Below are 19,578 nucleotides of genomic sequence, written 5' to 3' on the forward strand. Positions count from 1 at the left end.
ACTAGTATTTGAGCTCAGAACTTCTGAATGATCAGTTCATCGGTCAGATATGTTGAGGATTTTGTTTATAATAATTCTTCCTGGGCTTCTAGCAAAATCTCTAGTGGTACTGAATATGGCCTTAGTCATACTCTTGCTTTCCCAGGTGATTTTTTAAAAGAGGGTGGAACGATGAGGTAAGGAGGACGCCCTAAGCATGAGAACATAGGCAGGTAGATCCTGCTTGACAACTGTCTCAATAATTCTGAGTTGTAGAAAGGAAATTCCTGCCCTGCCCACGACTGCCAGAATCACAGATTTAAGAAGACGGTTTAGAAAAGCTGCTTTGTCTTTGAAAAAACATCTCCTGTTACTCACTAAGGGGAAACCCAGAGCAAATGCCAAGACTCTGAATTGCTAAAATAATCATCTGCCACAGGGAATTCTATCAGGGGATCCAAGAACTGGGATGACCAAGCATTTTGAGAACATATTTAAACAAAAAGGAAGATAACTCCCTTACTTGCCATAGACTCTGAATGCCCTCTGAGTCTAGAATATACACTAGAGGCTCGGTGCACGAAATTCATGCATGGGTAGGTGTTTGAGTTTGTTCAACATAACTAATTGCTGATAAACTACTAGCAGACCCTACACTGTAGGGTCCCTAGGCATGGTTGGTGATTAGGGCCGATCTGTGGGATGACCAGCAGGGCAATTGGGGGGCCCCCGCTGGCACCCTCCTTGAAGGCGACTGGCGGGGTGATTGGGGGGTGGTGCCGGCCCACTTGCCAGCTGGCCCCGCCCCTTGATACCACCACTGATTGCCTCCCTCTGCAGGGCGACTGGTGGGGCAATTTACTGGCACCCACCTTGACTGGCCTGGGGCCTGCAGGCTGAGGACAGCTCCTGCATTGAGCATCTGCCCTCTTGTGGTCAATGTGCATTATAGTGACTGGTTGCTCCACTGGTAGTTCTGCCATTTGGTTGATTTGCATATTAGGCTTTTATTATACAGGATTATGTATGTGTGTGTGTGTGTATGTGTGTGTGTGTATATATATATATATATATATATATATATATATATATATATATACCTTCAAAGCTATCACCCTGAAAAAGACACTTATTCACTTAAATATCTTTAAAAAATTTAACAGTTTATACATTCAAAAATAATCTGTTGATTACTATTTCAACAGTGTTTAGAGTATACATACTATAGAATTTATAGATGTCTATAATAGTTTGTAGATTGTTACATATATTGCTTTCCAAGAAATACCATTAATAAAAATGCATGTTGTACAATATCCCATTAGAGAAAGAAAAAGAATAGATTTATAAGATAAAACATCTTTTAGGCTTGACTGTTCATTGAAATCACCTGGACTGGGATTCATAGTAGGAAAAACAAACCCAACACTCTTCTCTGCAACATGTTCTGAGTTTTCAGAGGTTCAGAGTCAAGAATCTTTTAGTTGTTCCCCAGCATAACAGGACACACAGGCTTGCTCTCCCTCTCTTCAGGAAGTCTGATCCTCTCCAGTGCTTTGTTTTGAAACTACTTTCCAACACAAGATGTAGCCATGCTGGTTAAATTCTTCCCACTGCCCACTTTGCACCTGCTGTAGTCATACAGGTTGGCACCTTGTAGCACCACACCCAGGGTAAGCATTGCCACCCACTTCACTCTGAAGGAGAAGAGAGCCCAGAAGGTGAATATCACCCACAGCACTGGACAGGCAACACGTCCTGGCCAGAATATTCTTGACTTGGCCCCTAATACAGTTTTATTTTCTTGAGGGGATGCCTTCCTGGACTCAAACACCCAGTGGCTTTTTCCATCTTCATCAATATGATTCTATCAATGCACATCAACCATTAGTTTACCTGTGACATGCTTGACTGCCCAAAGTCACATGACAGCAAGATAATTGTCACCATGAAGGCAACAATTCATGGAGAAGATGGAGTACAATTAAATTGACTTGAAAGAATGAATGAGAAAATGATGCCACTTGGTGTCTGATTTTGAATGTTTGGGGTCTATTAGCTGTTTCTGCTTCGTATCAAATAGTGCAGCGTTTTCAGCGTCCTCATTACTGTCTTGCTGCAACATGGAAACCCTGTGCCAACTCTGAAATACAGGTGCAGCAAAAGTAGGTTTGCAGTTGTTTGTATGGAAAATAATACAGTAATTAATAAATAATTAATTTTTGTCCCACCCTGTAGATCCAAAGTACTAAGTTTGTACACACAAAGACTCAGGTAATATTTTACATAGTAAGGGCCAATTCCATTAGTCTTAAGAATATACTGTATGTTGATTCACCAAATACCCATTTTTACACACTTTTTCCAATGTCACTTTCCTAGACTCCCTCACAAATACCTCTGATCAGTAACACAATTACAACCAATGAGACAAAAGGCAAAATTTAATAGGGACTTGTGCGAAAGCTTTTTGCTCTCATGATTAAGGCTCTGCCACCTTTTCCACTTTTGTTTGTTTGTTTTCTAGTCTGGACTATGTAAAGGATAGCCTAACTGAATTAGCCATAATGCCCAACATTAGAGAACACAGAAATTTTCCTTGATATCTTGAATCTCTAAACACCAGTCCTACCCATCCGATTTATTCTTGCTGCATGGGAAGAAGTAAATCCCTATTTAATCAAAACCCTGTAGATTCTTTTGTGTATGTTTCTCTCTTTTGCAGTTGAATACTTCTAACTAGTCCATAGGAGGAGAGGAGATCACTTCTAAAGGATATATTGTGAATATAAAAAAACACACCCAGGGAATTCCCAAGTTAAAAGGCTGCAAGGCTAGAGCAGACAGTATCATCTGAGAATTCCACAGATACAGTGAAAGAGGAACTTGGTGAAAATGGTTTTGTAGACAACAAAGGAAGAAATGACTTCTCATAGAGTGAGTGTTCAAATATATCAATTGCTCTGAAATTTGGGTACAAGTGAAAGGAAGTAGTTGGATATGACCAATGAGGCCATTGATGTTTTGGAGAGGATAGATTTAGTGAAATGCTGAGGATGCAAACCACATAGCCATGGACTCAGGAGCAAATGGGGGAAGATGTTTTTCTAGACTTATCATCCTAAAAATCTGATGAAACTCAGTTTTGACCCAGGAACCACTATCTATAGAATTATATATACCAGAAAACATCTTAGACTTTTCCAGATCTTAAGCATATTGATTTTAGTGATTTAATATTTGGATGTATTATTGGCAATTCTTTCATTTAGACTAGTGTTGATCAATAGAAATATGAGAACCACATATATAATTTTATAATTTCTAGTATATATATTTCAAAAGTGAAAAATAGATATTTTAATACTCTTTTATTTAACCCAATATCTTCAAAATATTTATTATGTTCTAGTGGTCAATATGTGGTCAGCACAAAAATGACTTGTGGAATATTTTACAATTTTTGGACGTAGTAATTTGGTGTGTATTTGACACAGTACATCTCAATTTGGACTAGTCACATTTCAGGTCACTTGTGGCCAGTCAATAACATATTGAATAGTACAGATTTAGACTAAATCATTCTGCAAAGCAATTCTCATTCTCTTGAGCCCTTCTGACACTTACATGTTTAATTAAATAACTACAAAAGCATTTTAACATGGTAGTCCCTGTGTTACTGCAAACGTACAGGTAAGCATCATTATTCTCTTCCATCCATCATGCCAAGGAGAATATAATATTAATAAATTCATTCACAAAAATAGGTCATTATAAAAATACTAGAGGCCCAATGCACGAAATTCATGCAAGGGGCTCGGCCCCCCGCCAACGTGGCTTTGTCAGGAAGGATGTCCGGTCTAATTAGCATATTATGCTTTTATTATTATAGATTATAAAGAAAAGATGCATAGGGTATTACAGGACCACTTGGGGGGGACACTAGTTAGGAGGGCAGGCCTCCTTGAGGAAGAAAAGCCAAGCTTAGCCTTAAGAAGTAGGGTGAGCATCTCTTGATGAAAGACAAGGATAAGGGGATTCCAGACAGGGAATCATGACAGATTAAAATGAACAAGAGCAAACAGAGAGATTCTCACTGTATAGTAACCATAGGAGCTGAATGTTGAGAGGCAAGGAGAGGTTGGAGAGACAGACAAGAGTCCTTGTTATGGGGGACTTAGGACACTAAACATTCATTTTATAAAATGTTTCCCTCCTTCCTCATCTTCTATGGTAGCATTGAAAATGGCTCTACTACTATTTCACAGAATAAGGTTTCTGGTCCCAATGTTCCTGCCACTTCTTCCAACCCTGCAATCTAGGTACTATCTGAAAATTAGACCCTGACCACGCCCCCCCCCCCCAACTGTCCTCATTTTAACTTTTCTTAGTCTCATTGTATCTGTTCTTGTTGTCATCATTTTTAATTGTCTCTATGATGATGACTTTTAAATGTCCAATCCTTTGTCTACAATATCATGCATTGGAGAAACAGAAGTTAAAAAATATCTCCCAACACAGAAACTCTCTCCACAAAGTAGAAGAGAAAGAAACAATTTTCCAACTGAATAAACATTAAACCAGAATGTGAAACGCATTACAGGCAATCTGCTAAAAGGTTGAAAAGACAAAAATATATCTTACTTTTATATATGGCTGAGTAGATACAACCCATTATATACATGTGTTTTTGTTCTTTTTTAAAACAAAACCATAATAACTAGTCCTCAAGTTAGAGGACTTGAAGTATCACTGGTCACAAAAAATTAATTCAAATTTTACTTGGCAATTGGGGTGACAATCTGTGTAAGCTAATTAACTTTATCCAGAAACAAACAAACAAGCAAACAAAAAAAACAAGGCTCACACACCTTTGTGACAGGAGGTATTTTTACAACATGGAGCAAGGCAGTACGCACCTAGCTCCAAGTAAGTCTCCTACCCTCCCAATGGAAACTGGGAGACAAGAGTGCTGTCTCCTTCGATGTTTGCATTCCAAAAGCTTACAGATTCCAGAGTAGGACATTCTTGGGTCAGTAAGCTGACAAAAGGCATAGCTTGTCTTCAAAATGTATTCATGTGAACAGATAAGAAGTTGCTTACAAGTTTTCTGAGGGAAATGCTCTGAGAAAAAGGAAGGGAGGAAAGCTGCTCTCCTTATTTTCAAATTTGTATTTGTTCTTACACATACTTTCTCCATGGTATCACTACTTGGATAGTTCACCATCACCTCAAATGAAAAACATTTAAAAACCAAGTTTATTATCTTCTATCCAAATGCATTTCTTCACTCCTGTCAATAATCTTACTTCTTTCCCAATACCCAAGCTTGAAATGTCAGAGCAATTTTTGAAATAGCTCTTTTTTCAGACTGCCACTAAATTATCAATTGTTCCCCCTGACTTTTTCTTCTTCCTTCCAACATTGTCATTACTACAGCCACCACCTTACCTCATGCCTAGATTATGCAATGCTGGACTAACTTAGTGTTTTGCTTACATTTCTTCCTCATTTCATTTTACTTTGTACACTTCTCCTCTCCTAACTCATTTTCACAATCATCTAGCCATCTTTGTTTAGAATCTATCCTTGATTTTTAAGAACTATGAGAAAGAGAACTATAAGAAAAAGGTAGCTACCTTACCAAGTGAACTTGGTCTTTCTATATATTTCACACTAATATAATTTCTCAGCTCAAGTCCAAGTCCTCCTTGCTGATTGTCAAACACACCATGCTCTCTTGTGAACTTCAGGTTTTTATCCACAAACTACCTATTTCCTAATTTTCTTTCCTCTTCCCTTCTCATTATAGCATTATATATAACATAAGCACTATATATATTATAGCAAATATATATATATATATATATATATATATATATATATATATATATATATAAAATCATAGCATTTATCCTAATTTATTCTAATTAACCTGTTTAGGTTTCATCTTCTAATCAGACTTCGCACAATGTTTTGTCTCTGATCCCTCTGGGTTCTACAAAGCTTACCTGGACTCATTTTATAACATCTAGAAGACTAGAAAAATAAGTATTCTGCATTTTAGTATGCTTTGTTTTCATGTCAAACTAATATGCTCTCTCCAAAGTTCTCTTTTTATAAATCATACATCTCATATACAGCTGAACTTTACAAAGTTAAATGGTTGTTTTTATGGAATTGCCTTCATTAACTTTCCAATAAATTATTTATAATCCTGATATTCCTATTAAAATAGTATTCTCTATCCCAGTATTTATATCGGTTAAAAACAGCCATTAACTAACTCTGAGAATGATTACTCAGCCTTGGTCAGCAGTGAAGATAAATTTCCTCCCTAGAAGCGTGTACAATTAAATGTAAAATATTAAACTTTCTAAACAACTATTTGGAAACCCATATAAAGAAAGCATTGCTTCTTTGACAATGGAAAATACAGCTCATTTTATATAGAGGGACAATAATATCCTCATATTCATGCAGCTTAAATAAAATAATGAATAAATCAATGTTGTGGCTTAAAATATATTAAAGCAACATATAAAGGCAAGGGCATGCTTTACTCATGTGTAACTGTCTATGGATTAGAAAAGTAGGTGGCACAAGTGTTCAATTATTTCATTTTTGAATGAAATTGATTAATTAAGATTTAGTTCTTGAATAAAACTTTCCCTCTACTAACCACCCAAACTGATAGTATTTTAAAAATCTTAATCCTGTAATATTTATATTTGGCATTTATATAATTCTATATTATACATGTGCTAAATGAATGAATGGTAACATGAATGGAAGAATTCCACATTTAAAAAAACTCAACTCAATCCACATGTATTTTAACCATGATAATGGCAGCTAAAAGCTTTAATGCCAAAGCCAATCTTCAATGCCAACAGGAATAAAATGACTTATCATATTCCTGCTGGCTATGTGTCCAGTTGCTTCTAACTGCTGTTAACAGAAGCTTCAAAAAGACTCATTTCTGGCAAATTCATGTGAATTTATTCCCTGGGAACTGAATGTACAAATAAAAACTCAGATTTAAAAAGGTAATTGAATAAATGTCAAAGATCAGCCTTGGAGTTATAAGAAAGCAAGAGAATTCAGAACTAATCTTGTCAGTCTGCATTGCATTTCATTTGGTAATCATTTGTGGCTGCTCATCTCACCCTTTACATGGAGACATACCTCACAAGCAATAAATCATTAGAAGAACAAGGTGGCTTTAGATAGCAGGTAAAATTCTATGTAGTCAGTCCCTACAGAGATGGTTGTAAGATCATGTTCAGTTTATTTCTTGTTGGGCCTGTGAGACTATTCTTTGTATTAGGGATATAAAAGTAATTAAATATCAGAAACATCATTTTCCACTGTAAACAAACAGCTTATAAAAAGATAAAACAAACCATATATAGCATGCACTTGTAATAAATATTGGAACTTGTAATAAATATTTCTGAAAGGAGGATAACTCACTAGGATATAATACTGAAAAGTGTTTCAATAGCTTTGAATGGACTGTCAGTAATAAGCCAAAGCTAAGCACTTCTCCATGAACAAATGAAAACATTCATTTAATGTGAGTCACTCAAAACCACCTGTCAGGGTTGCTATAGAGACTCATCCTATATAATAAAACCCTAATATGCAAATGACCGAACAGCGGAACAACCAGTTGCTATGACACACACTGACCACCAGGGGGAAGACGCTCAATGCAGGAGCTGCCCCCAGGTGGTCATTGCGCTCCCACAGAGGGAGCGCTGCTCAGCCAGAAGGCCAGGCTCACAGCTGGCGAGCACAGCAGCAGAGAGCGGTGGCGGTGGGAACCTCTCCCACCTCCACAGCAGTGCTAAGGATGTCCGACTGGAGCGGGCCTAAGTCATCAGTCAGACATCCCCTGAGGGCTCCTGGACTGCGAGAGGGCACAGGCCAGGCTTAGGGACACCCCCCAACCCCCGCCCATGAGTGCACAAATTTTCATGCACCTGGCCTCTAATCTAAATGATAGTATACAGAAAAGCTGTGAAAAATAATTGAGAAGAATATTTTGAAAAACTAGAGTGAATTTACAATCTCTTCCTCCCAGTTTGTTTTCTTTCAAAGCAACAACTTTAAGTGTTTGGGCAAAGTGTCATTACCCATAAAAGCACTTTGAGAGCTATTTAAAACTCACACTTTGTGCCAGAGTTCAGTTCAATAACATAAAAATATATTTATTGAGCTTCTACTATATATCAAGCACTTGCCAGGCACTGGGGTAATAAAAGACAAGGAATACATCATCATACAGCAGAAAGAGAGCTAGGAAGATTTCAAATACCAAATGATCATTAATATGATAGAGGGAAAGCTTAAGGGATAATCAATGCATCGGGGGAGGCCATTTCCTTGGAAAAATAAAAGAACAGATGGCATTTGAGCTAGTTAAGCCTGGTAGGAGAGCTAAGATTTTATAGAGGTTAAAAACTGACATCAAGTATTCCAGGGAGAGGTAAAATAGGAACAACAGCTCAGAGCATTGAATGTGCGTGCATATGAAAAATAACTCAGTGTGCTTTCCATGAATGGCAGGAGCAGAGGGAGAAAGTAAAGGATTGCTGGGAGGTAAGATGGAAAGGCAGTTTGGGGCAGATAGATAATTTAAATTTCTTTAAGCAATTATCAGACATGGAATGAAGTGTGATACATAAATGCATTCTAAATATCCTCAGGTCCCTCCAACTTGCAGGTACAAATATTACCATATTAGCATCAAAACTCAAATTTAGGTCTCTGGCATGTCCTCTGATCACCCCTGCCTTCTTCTCTGAACAGCTGTGGAGTCCAGAGGACTTGTTCTACACTATGTATGCATCACTCCTGTTGGCTGCGAGGCTGTCACTGGACTCTGCATGAGATGAAAAACCTGTTTCTGAGAGTGCCTGTCTCCTGCTGTTGCTTCACACAGGAGCTATGAGTGCTCCCACCTCAACGGGTTGCTTCACCAGCGTGATGCAGTGTGTTCATGTTATGGAAGCTGGGAATCTAACCTAGGTCTGGAGGAGGACACGGGGCTAGCGAAAATTCCCTGCGAAACCTGATGCCTGACCTACGTCTTTAAATAAGAAGTTAACAAGCTGAAGAGGAAGGAAAGAACATTTCAGCCACAGATCCAATTATTTAAGTCCTGAAATATCACACTAAAGAGCATGACTTTTATTCTCTCACCAATGAGAAACTATTGAAATTTTGAAATAGACCTAAATGATTAGATCTAAGCTTTTGGAAAGAAGAACTTGGCAGCTTAGGAGAAGATAATTTAGCATGTGCTTAACCTGGAATAGAGGCACTGTTTAAGTTAACATATTGCAATAATTCCTTAAAGCTAACCAGAGCAAAGACAGTAAAAGGGCGAAGAGAACCGATTCGATTTGAGGGAAACCAACAGACAGAATTGGAAGGGAATTACACTGTAAAGTGTGAGAAGATAAGGGTGGAGGAGAGTGAACAGGACTGAAGCTGAGGTTTCTCCCTTTATTGGGGTGAAAATGATGCCTTTAAGATAGAAAACAAAGGAGGATTGAAACTTGTTTAGAAGGTTGAAGAATAAATATGATACATTTGATTATCTAATTTGCCCTGGTAGAATAAGGGGAGGGAAATAAATATGGAGTAAAAAGAAATTTCATGCAAAAGTAGTCAAATAATACTTTAAAGTACTGTGCTATCATACCTGTTATTCAGGGTGCGATTTCACCTAAACCTTTCATATTTTAAGTGATGTACTATTTGTTCTGAAATGGATTTGGCTGCATTTTATTTACAAATTAGAATTAAAATAAAGTTACCATTTCTTTTCCTAGTGGTTAAAAATAATGCTAGCAAACATTTTAACAGCCTTGAAAGAGATAAGGTTCCCTGGGATTCTGTGTCTAATTCTGGATGTAACACTAACTAAGTCCTCAGCCTCATGTCAAAAAACAAAAGCCTCAGGAATCAGCAAACTTGTTCTATAAAAGGACCAGGAGTAAAATTTTCGGGTTCCTGGGCTTCACAGTATCTATCACAATCACCAATGCTGCCTTTGAATGCAAACACAGCCATAGACAATCATGATTGTGTTTCAATGAAGCTTTATGTACCGAAACATGCCACAGACTGTATCAGACCCACAGGCTAGAGTTTGCTGACCCCTTCTCTTAGCTAACAAGTTACCTTTCTTTATTCAATTTATTACTAGAAACAAATTTGGGATAGAAAAGCATTCATGTACAATTATGTAGATATAGAGAGTTTAATTTATACACCTACTTTTTTTTTTTTTTTTTTTTTTTTGCTTAGGGGTTTTCAAATGAATATAAAAAATTTTAAGGAGATCTAACACATTTATTTTCCTTTTTATCTCCTCAAAATTCTCAGTTGTTGCCTTTTTCACAACCTCACTGAAGCTCTCCGACAGATGCATTATGCTGGATCATAATGGAAAATGGAATCTTCTTTACCTGAAATCACAAGTGTGCCAAGAATTTAGGGGGTGACTACACTTCTTGGAACCCATCAGCTTGTTGTTATCCTTAAGGCCACCTTGGCTATGACACTAATATCTTTCCAAAGCCCGTTAATGCTCACAGGAAATTCAGAGTCACTAAAGATGAATCAAAAGGCCACAGAGACCTAAAAACACAGAAGTAACAGTGAACTCCTGCCACACAAAGTTAGCCACCTCCTCATGCAGCAGCCGGGATTTTCTGACATCAAAGAATGAGGTCTCTGTACCTCAAGGCCTAAATGTGAACTAACACTCTACAGGAAATGTTAAGCTCACAGGAAAATTGGGATGGTAGATAAGTACATGTCCTTGCAGTCTGAGGCCTCTTTATAAGAAAAATTTCTAGTATGTCCTCAGTTCTCACTAAAAATATCTCTCTGAAAATGCTATTTACATCTCAAAGTAAATGTAGAGCTGAGAGAGATATTAGAGATTATCTAATCCAACCAATTCACTTTATAGTCAAGTGAACTGACTCTTGGACCTGCTAAGTGACTTGGACAATTTCCTGGACAATTCAGTTAGTGAAAGAGTTAAATGATTACCATTTTGAGGTTTTGACCCAACATACAACTCCTGTGAATGAAGCAATACAAGGGAAGTATGAATTTCTCTGGGTCCAATTCATGCAGTTCAGTATGAAGTACTGTTCTAGATTCAGGAACACAGTTATATTCTATCTAGTAAAAGGCTAATATGCAAATTGTCCCCTCGACTGGGAGTTCAACCAGGGGGCAGGGCTGGCCAGCCAACTGCCTGTGGCCCCTCTCCCCGGCCAGCCACCACCTCTTCCCCCAGCCAGCCTGGCCCAATCAGCCCCAATTAAGGCAGGCCGGCTGGACCCCAACCGTGCGTGAATTCGTGCACTGGGCCTCTAGTGTAAAATAAAGTCCGTTCCCTGAAGAATGTTATACAGACAATAATAAACACCAATACAAAGCCAACTATGGAACAGACACTATTCTCGACACCTTGTCTATATATATAAGAGCCTAATATGCAAATAGACCAAATGGTGGAACAACCGAACAACTGGTCGCTATGACGTGCGCTGACCACCAGGGAGCATGCGCGGAACATGGCGGGCATTGGCCATGGCAGGATGGTGGAGCAGTTGAGCAGTGGTGCCAGACCAAGGCAGAGTGCTGGTTGCTGTCATCGGGGTGAGCCTCTATGGTTACTGAAAACTCTTTGCTCCCACATTCCACAGTCCCACTGGGCGCTTGCACCTGCTGCTGGTGCAGGCCCCGCTCACAGCCACTGCCAACGCCGGCCCTGCTTGCTCCCGTAGCTGGTGCTGGAGCTGCTGCTCCTACCTGCTGCTGGTGCCCGGCACCAGTCCTGATTGCTCAGCACTGTCAGTGGGTGCAAGTGGCGGCTGCTGGCCTTGATTGCCCCTGAGGGCTTCTCCACCTCCCCCTACTCCTGAGGGGCAATTGGGGCAGCAGCCACTACTTGCACCCACTGATAGCGCCGGCCCTGCTTGTACCTGCTGCTGGCGCCAGCCCTAATCGCTCTGTGCTGTCAGCGAGTGTGAGTGGAGCCTGTGCCTCAGTGTGTGGGGGAGAGGCTGCAGCAGGAGTGGGGCTGCCAGCAGACAGGGAACTGGGGGCCGGGGCAGAAGGGGCTGGGCAGGGGCGGGGAGGATGGGCCGAGACCCGCCCCTGTGCCCACCGCAGCCTCGTGGCCCACAGTTTCTTTTAAGGTGCTCACTAATTCGTGCACTGGGCCCCTCATGAATTATAATTCACTTAATTCTCAGCAAAAACAAACAAACGAAAGTATGCCTAGAAACTTTTCCAGTTCAAAAGAAATTGAGCCAAAGAAATGAAATAAGTATATATATGAGTTTCCCCAAGGGATTCTACCAAATGATTAGATTTTCAAAGGACTTTAGAGTCTTGTTATTTTATAACTCAACTAGAAGCCCGGTGCACGAAATTCGTGCACAGTGGGGGGTTGTCCCTCAGCCCAGCCTGTACCCTCTCCAATCTGGGACTCCTGGAGGGATGTCCGACTGCCCGTTTAGGCCCGATCCAGGCCTAAACGGGCAGTCGGACATCCCTCTCACAATCCAGGACTGCTGGCTCCCAACTGCTTGCCTGCCTGCCTTCCTGATTGCCCCTAACCGCTTCTGCCTGCCAGCAGCCTGATCACCCCCTAACCACTCCGCTGCCAGCCTGGTTGATGCTTAACTGCTTCCCTGCCAGCCTGTTTGGCCCCAACTTCCCTCCTCTGCCAGCCTGGTCACCCCTAACTGCCCTCTCCTGCAGGGTTGATCACCTCCAACTGCCCTCCCTTGCAAGCCTGGTCCTTCTCAACTGCCCTCCCTTGCAGGCCTGGTCCCTCACAACTGCCCTCCCTTGCAGGCCGGGTACCTCCCAACTGCCCTCTCCTGCTGGCCATCTTGTAGTGGCCATCTTGTGTCCACATGGGGGCAGGATCTTTGACCACATGGAGGCAGCTATATTGTGTGTTGCAGTGATGATCAATCTGTATCTTACTCTTTTATTAGATAGGATAGAGGCCTGGTGCACGGGTGGGGGCCAGCTGGTTTGCCCTGAAGGGTGTCACAGATAAGGGTGGGGGTTCCCTTGGGGTGTGGGGCGGCCTGAGCGAGGGGCCTGTGGTGGTTTGCAGGCCGGCCACGCCCCCTGGCAACCCAAGGGGAGGCCCTGGTATCTGGAGTTTATTTTCCTTCTACAATTGAAACTTTGTAGCCTGGGGCGGCAGCCATTTCTGGGGCAGCAGCCATTTCTGGGGCAGTTAATTCACCCTCTACAATTGAAACTTTGTAGCCTTAAGCAGATGGGCCCGGCCAGGGTGTGCGGAAAGCTTTGCTTCGCCTGTTGCCACTGGCAACCCTGGCCTGCTCTCTCAAGCTCCATTCTGCCGCCATTTGTTTGAATTTGTTTACCTTCTATAATTGAAACTTTGTAGCTTGAGTGGAAGCTTAGGCCTGCAACGGCTATGGAAAGCTTGGCTTCCTTTGTTACTTGGGAAACCTTGCTCTCTGTGGCTGTAGCCATCTTGGATTGGGGTTAATCTGCATACTTGCCCTGATTGGCTGGTGGGCGTGACTTGGCTGGTGGGCGTGGCTTATGTAGCGGAGTGATGGTTAATTTGCATATTACGGTTTTATTAGAGAGGATACAATTAGACTTGGTGGGGAACTGGAGATTTTTATTTTGCCATTCTTCCTCTGATAATACTTAGCTTTTACAAATACACCCTTTCCTTAACAAACTTGCTGCTATTCTCTAATAAAGCCTACGATATTTTTAATAGCAAAAATGACTCATTTGTCAAAAGTACATGTTTTACCCATCACATTAAGTTTACACAGGACAAATTTTAATGAACCTAGGAGAATGAATATAGAGAAACATTTTTCATTTCATTGTAGCAGACTATTTTCTACCTAGAAATGAAGAGATTGTTGAGAAAATTCTGTGCTTTTCCCCCCAAATACTGAATGATATGTACTGATAGTTCTAAATCCATACATAGGTTCCTCTCTTAATATCATGATTAGCAATTACAATAAAGGTGTGACTAAAATTGTGAATAGTCCTCTAAAATTGGAAAAACAACTGAAATGCAAGTTCTTTCCTTTGTCTTTTAAAGTAGGTTTGGTTTCTTCAATAAAAAAAATAAATTTACTCAATAGACATTATGCTCTTCAGCCCTGGTGTGGTCTGCAAAGCTGGTAAAACAACAACAACAACAACAACAACAACAACAAAAAACCTGCCATAGGAAGAAGGTTCATATAGAACCTAGATTTCTCAGTGAAAAATTATATAATTTTAGCATACAATGTTTAAATCTAGGTTTTATGTGCTTTTTTTCATACAGCATTCAATGAACACATTTTAAAAAATTAAAGGACAAATACAAAACTGTTTGCTGCAACATTACAATTTCTACAACACTAATATAGTGAATAAAATATTTTTGGAGAGATTTAAGCATGGCATGAATTCTAAATGCAATTATTAATGGCCTTTGTCAATGTAGTATTTAAAGTAATTAGAGATTTTAACAGTAGGCTCCCTCTCCTACTCTGAATTCAGTTTTTAGACTGATAATCAGAGCAGATTGTCATGCCAATATCCTTGTTTTGAACAGTTGTTATTTTTACAGGGTGAAATAATCTAAAGAACATCCAAATAAAAGTTCATACAGTCCTGGAAATGAGCTTCATCAATTTTCTTAGGAGCAATGACACTCTACTATATACCCTTCAATGTACCTTTCCTCAGGGCTAATTTTTATAAATAATTGAGAATTTGTCTTGCCCGATTTTGTGAGACAAAGCTAATTCTGGAAACAAAGAGATCATACAAGAGTTGACACATTTTAGGTATATTTCATATATCCCAACAGTTTCAGAAATGGAAATATATTAAAAGTGGGAAAAGTAGCCCTAGCTGGTTTGGCTCACTGGATAGAGCATTGGTCTGGGGACTAAAGGGTCCCAGGTTCGATTCTGGTCAAGGGCATGTACCTTGGTTGTGTCTCTTTCTGTTTGGCCATTTTGCGCTCATGTGTTTGCTGTTTACAAAATCCTTTTGGAACTCTTGGGTTTTTGTTGTTGTTGTTTTTTGTTTGTTTTGGCTACAATTCTTCTCTTTACTGCTGATTCAGTTTTTTCCTTGTTTCTTTCACTTCCACTTCTTTCTCCCATTTTTTTACATACTTAAATTTTGACTTTCCTTTATCTCTCCTCTTTCCTGAAGAATTCATGGCATTTTATAGCTGCAACTATTTTTTAAATAATAAAAAAAGGACTGACTTGTCTAGGCCTAGTAGCTCAGTTGGTTAGAGCATAGTCTCAACACACCAAGGTTGTGGGTTCAATCCCCAGTCAGAGGACATACAGGAAGCAACGAATGAATGCATAAACAAGTGGAACAACAAACGGATGTTTCTCTGTCTCTAAAATAAATCAATTTGTTGTATAAAGAAGCTAATTTTATAACAGATTTGGAATTTAAATGTAGCACAGATATATTAATAAATAAGAATTCTTTACAGATATTCTCCAACCAACCATGCATCTTCCTGCTAAGGTAGGGTTTAAGGAAGAGTTTATTTATTCATAGCAGCTACCTCTGGGCACAGAATAATGTGAAGATGCTTTAATGGTCTTTTCCATGGATTGTCCTCCAAAGTTCTAATTTTTTTTAACTCTTTTGAGCAATATATACCTTCAGGCTTCTTCACAGCATAACAAACCTCAATAGGGTGACTCTCATCCAATATTGACATGGTTTTAACTTCAAAATTTGGTGGCAAAATGGTATTGCCCTTTAAATTTTATGGATTCTTCTATAGCTGCAATTTTTAAATAAATTACTGCATTTCTACTTTATTACTCTTTCAATGGACTCCTTTTCTCCAGCTTTCACTCAATTACCCAGCTTATTAATATATTGGCAAAATTACCATTGCTACATTATTATTGGGCTATTTATAATGGCCATTATAATTTACCAGTGCAATAGCTACTGTTGAAATGTCTTCTGTAACTTATTATTTCAATTGTCATCAATATAGACCAGTGATGGCGAACCTATGACATGCGTGTCAGCACTGACACGCGTAGCCATCTCTGATGACACGCGGCCGCTGAGGCGGCCGCATGCCGAGGATGAAACATTTGCTGCTCCTGAGGATGAAACATTTGCGAAATAATGTTTTTTCCTCAAAGTGACACACTACCCGAGTTATGCTCAGTTTTTTGGCGAAGTTTGACACACCAAGCTCAAAAGGTTGCCCAACACTGATATAGACTGTTTTGTGGTGATTTATATAAATGTCCCTCCTATGTGGATGACTTTTAAAAATCTACATACCTAACACTAACTTATTTCCTGTTTTATGTCTATACTAGAGGCCCAGTGCATGAAATTCATACATGGTGTGGGGGTCCCCTCAGCCCAGCCTGCACCCTCTCCAATCTGGGACCCCTTGGGGGATGTCTGACTGCCGGTTTAGGCACCATCTGGCAGTTGGACATCTTTCTCGCAATCTGGGACCACTGGCTCCTAACTGCTCACCTGCCTGCCTGCCCGATCACCTCTAACCACTGTGCCTGCTTGCCTGATCACCCCTAACCACTTCTGCCTGTCTTCCTGATGTCCCTAACTGCTCCCCTGCTGGCCTGATCGCCCCTAACTGCTCTCCCCTGCTGGCCCGATTGCTCCTAACTGCTCTGCCTGCCTGCCTAATCGCCCCTAACTGCCTCTACCTCAGCTCCTGCCACTGTGGCTTTGTCTGGAAGGACGTCCAGAAGATGTCCGGTCTATCTGGTCTAATTAGCATATTACCCTTTTATTAGTATAGATTTTCATCAGTCTCCTAAATCTCTCCCCTATCCCTGGGAACTATTTGAGTTTCTTCTTTATGAGTTATCTACTCATGTTCTTTCCCCTTTGCTCATCTTGCTATCTTATGAATGCATATTACTACCTGCTAGATGTTTTCTATTGTATGTTTTAAGGCCACCATTGTCACCTCCATGTCACTATCTACTAATAAACATGAATTTGTTTTCCCACAAACCAGCTGGCTCAACTTAATTCTTCATTCCTTGGTAGCTAGCACAATTTTTGTTCCTTCCTTTAACTCAGAGCACAGTTTACCAATATCACTTATTTGCCAATAAATTCTCTTCTGAATCATAGCATTTCTTTTATGGTATTGAAAAGTTATCCACTGATAATTACTGTCCACAATGGTCAAATAAAATAATTATATTCACAAAAGTGCCTTGAGAAATATTAAGCACTGTGCAAAGATATTACATTACTAGAGGCCCGGTGCACGAAATTCGTGCACGGAGGGGGGTTGTCCCTCAGCCCAGCCTGTACCCTCTCCAATATGGGACCCCTCAAGGGATGTCCGACTGCCCGTTTAGGCCCGATGGGATCGGGCCTAAACGGGCAGTCGAACATCCCTCTCACAATCCAGGACTGCTGGCTCCCAACTGCTTGCCTGCCTGCCTTCCTGATTGCCCCTAACCACTCTGCTGCCAGCCTGTTTGCCCCCAACTTCCCTCCTCTGCCGGCCTGGTCACCCCTAACTGCCCTCTCCTGCAGGGTTGATCACCTCCAACTGCCCTTCCTTGCAGGCCTAGTCCTTCTCAACTGCCCTCCCTTGCAGGCTGGGTGCCTCCCAACTGCCCTCTCCTGCTGGCCATCTTGTGGTGGCCATCTTGTGTCCACATGGGGGCAGGATCTTTGACCACATGGGGGCAGCTATATTGTGTGTTGCAGTGATGATCAATCTGTATATTACTCTTTCATTAGATAGGATACCTCCAAAGCACAATGAGTAAGAATCTGAAAGTTTATGTGGCTTCTATTTGGTTTCTAGGACAAAGTTCTTTCCTTTACCCACCACTCACTTCTCTCCTTTTACTCTTGAATGTTAATTTCAACATAATTTTTGTAACACCTCTTGAAAAGGATCCCACCAAGTTTTTGATAGTCCACATGATAAAACTTACAGAATAATACAGCATGAGACTTTCATTCTCTCACTAACTTCTTCATATAACTGTAATTCCTCAGCCTCTAAAGAATGAAAAAGGAAAATAAAAGTGCCTTCTCTCATTCCAAGGCCTTTCTCAGTCAGGCAACCACAAAAAGAAAGAATGAGCCTACAATTCATGTCATGAAATCTCTATCAGGCATAATTCAAATCAAATCCCATCATGCAAAGTCTGGGATACTTAAAATGTATAAGAGAACAGTGGTGACCTGGGGGAGAACTTATGAAACCTTGTCTCCTGCTTTTGCTGACTATTCTTTTCCTTATGCTAGACTCCAAGTCCCTATCGGGGACTTGGTCAGGCGGCTGTGGGTGCTAACCCACGCCACCTGGATCCGTGATCCGGTACCTGGGCAGGCCTCTGCGGGTGCTAACCCATGACGCCTGCCATGGTCTGTGATCCATGATTGTGGACCTGGGCAGCCTGCTGCAGGCTTTAACCCACACTGCCTGCCCTGCTCTGAGATTGGTGATCACGGACCTGGGCAGCCGGCTGTGGGCTTTAACCCACGCTGCCTGACCTGGTCCATGATCCCTGATAGGGGCTTTAAGTCAGCTGCCACTGGCAATGGCTGACTCGAAGCCCTTATCCAGGACCTGGTCAGGCGGCTGTGGGCGCTAACCCAAGCTGCCTGCCCTCGTCCGAGATTGGTGATGGCGGACCTGGGCAGGCAGCTACGGGCGCTAACCCTCGCCGCCTTCCCTGGTCCGTGATCCCTCATCATGGACCTGGGCAGGCGGCTGCCGGCCTTAACCCACGCCGCCTGCCCTGGTCCGCGATCGGGGATGGCGGACCTGGGCAGGCGGCAGCGGGCGTGAACCCACGCCGCCTGCCCAGGTCCGCGATCGGGGATGGCGGACCTGGGCAGGCGGCTGCGGGCGTGAACCCACGCCGCCTGCCCAGGTCCGCGATCGGGGATGGCGGACCTGGGCAGGCGGCTGCCGGCCTTAACCCACGCCGCCTGCCCAGGTCCGCGATCGGGGATGGCGGACCTGGGCAGGCGGCAGCGGGCGTGAACCCACGCCGCCTGCCCAGGTCCGCGATCGGGGATGGCGGACCTGGGCAGGCGGCAGCGGGCGTGAACCCACGCCGCCTGCCCAGGTCCGCGATCGGGGATGGCGGACCTGGGCAGGCGGCTGCCGGCCTTAACCCACGCCGCCTGCCCAGGTCCGCGATCGGGGATGGCGGACCTGGGCAGGCGGCAGCGGGCGTGAACCCACGCCGCCTGCCCAGGTCCGCGATCGGGGATGGCGGACCTGGGCAGGCGGCTGCCGGCCTTAACCCACGCCGCCTGCCCAGGTCCGCGATCGGGGATGGCGGACCTGGGCAGGCGGCTGCCGGCCTTAACCCACGCCGCCTGCCCTGGTCCACCATCATGGCTTGGATCTCACTGACATGGGTGCTGCCCTTTCCCCCCGCCATCTTTGCTGGTTTAACGTGTATATTTGCTCCTGGTTGGCCGGTGGGCGTGGCCGGTGGGCGTGGCTTATGGGTGTAGCGAAGGTGC

General features: G+C 42.2%; 1 pseudogene across 1 annotated transcript; it reads right to left on the reverse strand.

The window, feature by feature from the left end:
• Positions 1 to 1,546: 1,546 nt before the first annotated feature.
• On the reverse strand, positions 1,547 to 2,104 carry LOC307105723 (Golgi apparatus membrane protein TVP23 homolog B-like; annotated as a pseudogene). The gene has a single exon. The product of its transcript is annotated as a Golgi apparatus membrane protein TVP23 homolog B-like (transcript).
• Positions 2,105 to 19,578: the final 17,474 nt, after the last annotated feature.

Source organism: Cnephaeus nilssonii (genome assembly GCF_951640355.1).
Source record: "Cnephaeus nilssonii genome assembly, chromosome: 9".
Taxonomy (NCBI): Eukaryota; Metazoa; Chordata; class Mammalia; order Chiroptera; family Vespertilionidae; genus Cnephaeus; species Cnephaeus nilssonii.